Genomic DNA, 6,662 nt, shown 5'->3' on the forward strand with positions numbered 1-6,662 from the left:
TAAAGTTGCTTATAACAGAATTTAGGGCATTCATTGTTCTCACTCCAGACCTACCACCTGTATCAGTGTCCCTCCACCAAGAGTTCAAGGTTTTCTCCCTCTCCCCAACCCACCTCCTTAGCAAACTCATTCCATTTTTCTTTGTTGGTGCCCAACCAACCAAACTATTAGGAGGAGCCTGTGGAGACTGACCCACAAACGGGCAGGAGCACAGGCCCAATGAAAATGGCTGGAGGTTGGAGTGATAGCACAGCGGATAGGGCATTTGCCTTGCACACGGCCGACCCGGGTTTGATTCCCAGCATCCCATAGGGTCCCCTGAGCACCGCCAGGAGTAATTCCTGAGTGCAAAGCCAGGAGCAGCCCCTGAGCATCGCCGGGTGTGACCCAAAAAGAAAAAAAAAAAAAAAGAAAACGGGCAAGCCATGACTCGTGTGTCCGGACTGGTTTGGAAAGGGTTTGCATCTCTTCCCTTGGCTGCCTTTTAGCTCTTAGTGTCACGTAGAGCAATCTTCCCTCTCTCACAGATCCCTAACCCAGCTCAGCTTTGGAATGCAGATATTCTTCCACATCCCCTTATCACTCTAGGTTCAAGGGCTGTGGCTCAGGTTGCCAGGCTGCTTGGTCTTGGATTCTTCTTCGGAGTCTGCGGGCCTTGGACTTGCAAACGTGACAAGAACAATATAGTTTTTGCTGTCTTGATATCCTCTTGTAACCCCTTTTCCCCGTTAATGCTTTCTTTGCACAGAGTGCATGTGAGTACGTCAGATAGTGAATAAAAGAGGCTGTTGCTTCGCTGCCGGGAAAGAGCCAGGAGCCTCTCCAGCAAATCTCATTTCTCTCGCGTCTCTTATCTCAGTGCCCCCGACTGAAAGAATGTTCACACAACATTTCTTTTTATTATAGTTTGGGTAGGGCATTTGCCTTGCATGCAGCAGACCTGGGTTCGATTCCTCCGCCCCTCTCGGAGAGCCCGGCAAGCTACCTAGAGTATTCCGCCCGCATGGCAGAGCCTGGAGAGCTCCCCTTGGCATATTCGATATGCCAAAAACAGTAACAACAAGTCTCACAATGGAGCTGCTACTGGTGCACACTTGAGAATATTGATGAACAATGGGAGGACAGTGCCACAGTGCAGTGCATAGTTTGGGTTGCATCTTACACAAGAGTTAACTTTAGTAGCTTCGAAGTACATAGTTCCTCTGCCTACTTCACTGAAATGTTCAAAACCCTTGACCAAAGCCTCGACATTATCTCCAGTCTACTTCCTCTGGGCTTTAGGGATAGCACAGCGGGTAGGGCGTTTGCTTTGCACGCGGACGACCTGGGTTTGATTCCTTCACCCCTCTTGGAGAGCCTGGCAACCTATCAAGAGTATCCCGCCCGTAGACAGAGCCTGGCAAGCTCCCTATGGTGTACTCAATATGCCAAAAACAATAACAACAAATCTCACAGTGGAGACGTTACTGGTGCCTGCTCGAGCAAAATTGATGAACAACGGGAGGACAGTGATAGACAATGCAGTGCTACTTCCTCAATCCCTTTCCCTCTTGCCACGATATTCTCATTTCTATAACCTAGACTCATGGGTTTTCCATCATCACTTGATACCTCCCATTCCCTTATCTTGTTACTTTCTTTACTATAGATAAGAGAAACAGGTACTTGTTCTTCTCCTTCTACTTATTCGGCTTAGCATAACACCCTGCAGTTCCATCAAGGTTGCAGGGAACTGCATGATTTCATCTTTTTTTTTTTAATTTTTTTATTTTATTTTTTAAAAATTTTGTAGGATTTCATCTTTTTTTAAAAAAATATTTAATTTATTTTTTTGCTTTTTGGGTCACAGCCAGCGATGCACAGGGGTTACTCCTGGTTCATGCACTCAGGAATTACTCCCAGCCGTGCTTGGGGGGACCATATGGGATGCTGGGAATCGAACCCGGGTCGGGCCCTGTGCAAGGCAAATGCCCTACCTGCTGTGCTATCACTCCAGCCCCTGATTTCATCTTTTCTTTTGACGTGCCTGGGTTTAGCAAGCAGCTCCAAACCATCAGTTAATATCCTCATTACCGTTCTCCTACCAGCTTCATTGGCGTGAGGTATTGCTAAACCAGGAGGACACTCCTAGCTCAGTAGAAGTTTATATGTGGGGGCCCCTTTGAACTTTATTGAAACGTCTTTATAACGTGGGTCGCCTTCATAATGCCGGGAGTGGCGTAGCTATATATCCAAACCACAGAGTCAGCAGCGCTGAAAACGCGAGATCCAAGCTACAACCACCGAACTTTAAAAAAACAGTGCCTGTCAAGGTGGCAGGGAAGGGTGGTGGGAGGGAACTTGGAAAACTGGTGGAGGGAAGTTGATACTGGTAGAGGGGCTGGTGCTAGAATATCACATCTCTAAAATTCAACTATTAATAATAACTAAATCGAGTTTTTATTTCTTTGCACCAAAACTCATAATTTATCTGTGCTTTAGATCACATTATTTCAAGCTGCCATTTCCAAACTGTCAAAAAAATATGAACCTACTTTGTTATAGGAGCACTAAGTTTATAGGTACGTGTTTTTTTTTTTTTTCCTTTTTGGGTCACACCCAGCAATGCTCAAGCCTTCCTCCTGGCTCTGCACTCAGGAATTACTCCTGACGGTGCTGGGGGACCATATGGGATGCCGGGAATTGAACCCAGGTCGGCCGTGTGCAAGGCAAATGCCCTACCCGCTGTACCCGGTCCCATATATATACATAATATCACGATCACGATCATCCTGCTGTTTGTCGATTGCCTTGAGCAGGCATCAGTAACGTCTCCTTCATCCTAGCCCTGAGATTTTAAAAGTGCCATATTCAAGGCTCTTTCAGGGTTAGGAGAATGAGACCCATCATTGTTATTGGTATTTGGTATGTTGGATACGCCACGGTGAGTTTGCCAGACTCTGCCGTATGGGCAGGTTACATTCGGTAGCCTGCCAGGTTGTCCAAAGCAAGAATGAGATAATAAGATGCGCTGGGGGTCAGTTGGTGGGTGTGACCCCCGCCTACTGGAAAATGGAGGATCTGGGTGGAGGATGATCAGCCCCTATTCGAGCAGGCTTGGAGATCTCAGCCCTGAGACCCGCATGCCTTTGTTCCTCTGCCGGTACCTTCATGTGTGTGGAGAGTGGTCTCAGCATGGTTGTAGCTGGTTCTGGAGGTCTTCGGCTGCCGGAGCCCTGGTCGGGGCGGGGAGGGAAACTCAACCCGTTCCCCTCCAAGGGGCCCCGGCGAGGACAGCCAGGCGCGGGGGCAGGAGACTCTGCGCTGTTTCTTCCAGGAGCTGGGTTTTATAGTCTCTGGGTCTTGGCGGTTGATGGGATTATACGGCGCTGTATATATCAAGGAAGACCTCAAAGAGAGAAGAGCAGAAGTACTGGTAGATGCGGCAGAAGCTGGGAAAAGTATTCGTAACGCCCGCCTGTCCTTCGCCAACTATAAGACCAAGATGACTGCCCTCCGACGTCCTGATGGATCCATCACATCCTCCAGAACGGCAATGGAGAAGATTATCCATGACTTCTACTCAAATCTCTTCGATAGCCATGTCCACTTGCCGACATACCAAATTCCACAGGATGGGTATGTCGTTCCTAACGTTCTCCCTTCCGAAATCCGACACGCCATTTCGTCGGTAAAGAAACAAACAGCACCCGGCCCAGACAAGGTCAGACCTGAACACCTGAAGAACCTGCCGTCAGTACTCATCAATACACTGGCTCGGCTCTTCACTTGCTACCTGTCTGAATGCAAGGTTCCGTCCCAATGGAAAACCAGCAGGACTGTACTACTGTTCAAGAAGGGAGACATCCATGACATTGGCAACTATTGCCCCATCTGCCTATTGTCTGTCATCTACAAGCTGTTCACTCGAGTCATCCTGAATAGGATTGGTAGAACACTAGATGAAGGACAACCATGCGAGCAAGCAGGGTTCCGCAAAGGATTCAGCACCATCGACCATATCCACACGATAACCAAGCTCATTGAGGTTTCTCGGGAGTTCAAGATGCCGCTCTGTTTAACGTTCATTGATTTAAAGAAGGCCTTTGATTCTGTTGAGACGGAAGCGGTCATTGAAGCCCTAGCCAATCAGGGCATTCAAGCCCAATACATCAGGATCCTCCGTGAGCTGTATTGCGGATTCACTACCAGGATCTCACCATTCTACAAAGAAGTGATCGTTGATGTCAAGAGAGGGGTGCGGCAGGGTGATACCATTTCACCGAAACTCTTCAGTGCCACCCTCGAGAACATCATGCGACGACTGGAATGGGAAGGAATGGGAGTGAAGATAGATGGTTGGCAACTACACCACCTCCGCTTTGCTGATGACATTGTTTTAATAACACCAAACATCAGCCAAGCGGCACAAATGCTGGCCGACTTTGACCGTGAGTGTGGAAAGGTAGGACTACAGCTGAATCTCACGAAGAAAATATTTATGAGAAACAGCCTTGTTCCTGACGCCCCATTCGCTCTCAATGGAACGACCATCTCCGAATGCAACAGCTATGTGTACCTAGGTCGAGAGGTCAACATGACAAATGACCTGGCACCCGAGCTGCGCAGGAGGAAGAGAGCGGCTTGGAACGCCTTCAAGAACGTCGAAGAAATAGCTAAGAGGACGAAGAACCTCCGGCTCCGGGCACATCTCTTTGATTCCACTGTTCTTCCTGCATTAACATATGCCTCAGAGACCTGGGCCCTACGCAAACAGGATGAGAACGCTATTCAGGTCTCCCAAAGAAGAATTGAAAGAGCTATGCTTGGAATATCACGTTTCACTCAAATGAGAGAACGAATCCGGAGTTCTGACATCCGTCGACGATCAAGGATCAGGGATGCTGTCTCATTTGCCAAGGTGTCGAAAATCAGATGGGCTGGTCACGTAATGAGATTTAAAGACGACCGTTGGACTAGAGCTGTTACTGATTGGATTCCACGGGATGTCAAAAGACCGCGTGGCCGCCCACCTACCAGATGGTCAGACTTCTTCGTCAAGATCATGAACGATCGGTTTGAGGCCCTTCATGTTCCCGGAGCGAACAGATGCCATTGGCCTACACTAGCACGCGACAGGGACAAATGGAGACGTTACTGGCGCCCGCTCGAGCAAATTGACGACTAACGGGAAGTTAAGTGATTAAGTGATATATATATATTACAATAAAAAAGAAATACAATCAAAGGCTGGAGCAATAGCACAGCAGGTAGGGCATTTGCCTTGCACACGGCCGACCCAGGTTCGATTCCCAGCATCCCATATGGTCCCCCGAGCACGGCCAGGATTAATTCCTGAGTGAATAAGCCAGGAATAACCCCTGTGCATTGCCGGGTGTGACCAAAAAAAAAAAAAGCAGTCAAAACAGTTTCTACCAGATGACATGTTAAACGCAGCAGTCAGTTACCATAAGTGTGCATTTCCCAGGGGCACCCTTTCCTCCTTGGCCTGGTTTAGCTGATTAGGATTTGCAACTTTTCTTTGTAACGTGGATATGCAAAGGGCTGGGATTTGAGGCCAGAAGAAACGGGGCGGAGGAGCCAGGGCTTGTGAAAGATGGTGGAAGAGTAGGGACAAGGAGAAAGCCCCGCAGCTTCTTCATGCCATTCAGTTTCCTGGAGGGGAATTGAGCATTTGATTCCCATGCAGTTCACGCAGGCTCCACCTCTGACACCTGCAGCAAGGCCGGCAGCTCACCTGGCCCAGGGCGCCCCCTGCTGTCCACCCGCCTCCTCTCCTGCACCCGGGGCTGGGCAGGCGCTGCGGTCCTTTTGGCACTACCCGCTCAGCTGTCAGCGGCTCGGGTCACCCTCGGCCCCGTGGGTCTCGGAGGTGTCCGGGTTTGCTCCTCCGTGACCTTGAGGCTCGGACGCCAGTCCCAGTTCCCTGGCAGATGGTAGGGCCCGAGGCTGATTCCGTGATTGCAAATCTTTTCTTGCAAGGAGGCTGTGCGTTCCCAAGTCCGCAGCAGCGGTGACCTTGGCCCGCGGCGGGGGCGGCAGGAAGGGAGGGGAGAGGCGCCTTCCCTGGAAATTGCGAGCTCGAGGGCCTCGGCTGCGTTGCAGCCTATTTTAGACTCCGGAATTTGTCATCATCACCAGTGGTTTTTTTCTTTTCTCCCCCCATGCAAAAGTGGCATGAGATTCGGCCCCCCCCCTCCGGCCTCTGTCTCCATGGAAACCATGATGCTGTCCGCCAAGGGGGCAATTCGGAAGTGGTCCAGGCCCAGAAGGCTGGGAAAAGGTTGATCCCGGGTTCAATTCCCATTTGGCAATTAGGGAAAACTAGTTTAACCTCGTTTCAGATCGGGAAACCGAGGCTCATCAAGCAAGGGCATGGCGTGCCCCAGTGTCACCGAGAGCCCCTCTCAGAAAGCGCCAGGATGCGCTGGGCGTAAGATCCGGTGCCCTCCCTGAACTGCCAACGCTCCAGAAAGCGCAGCCGAACTCACTCCCTTCTTTGGCGTTGCCAGCCCGCGACGCTGCGGGACGGCCCCTTTAAGGCGCGCGGCCCTTTCAAGGCACGTGACCTCCCGCCGTCGCCGGGTCCTAACTCCCCGCCGCTTCGAGTCGCTTCCGCCGGATTTGCGAACCGCCGCGCGGCGAGCGGTCAAGGCGCCTTT

Source organism: Sorex fumeus, unplaced genomic scaffold, assembly GCF_029834395.1.
Source record: "Sorex fumeus unplaced genomic scaffold, SorFum_2.1 ptg000101l, whole genome shotgun sequence".
Lineage (NCBI taxonomy): Eukaryota > Metazoa > Chordata > Mammalia > Eulipotyphla > Soricidae > Sorex > Sorex fumeus.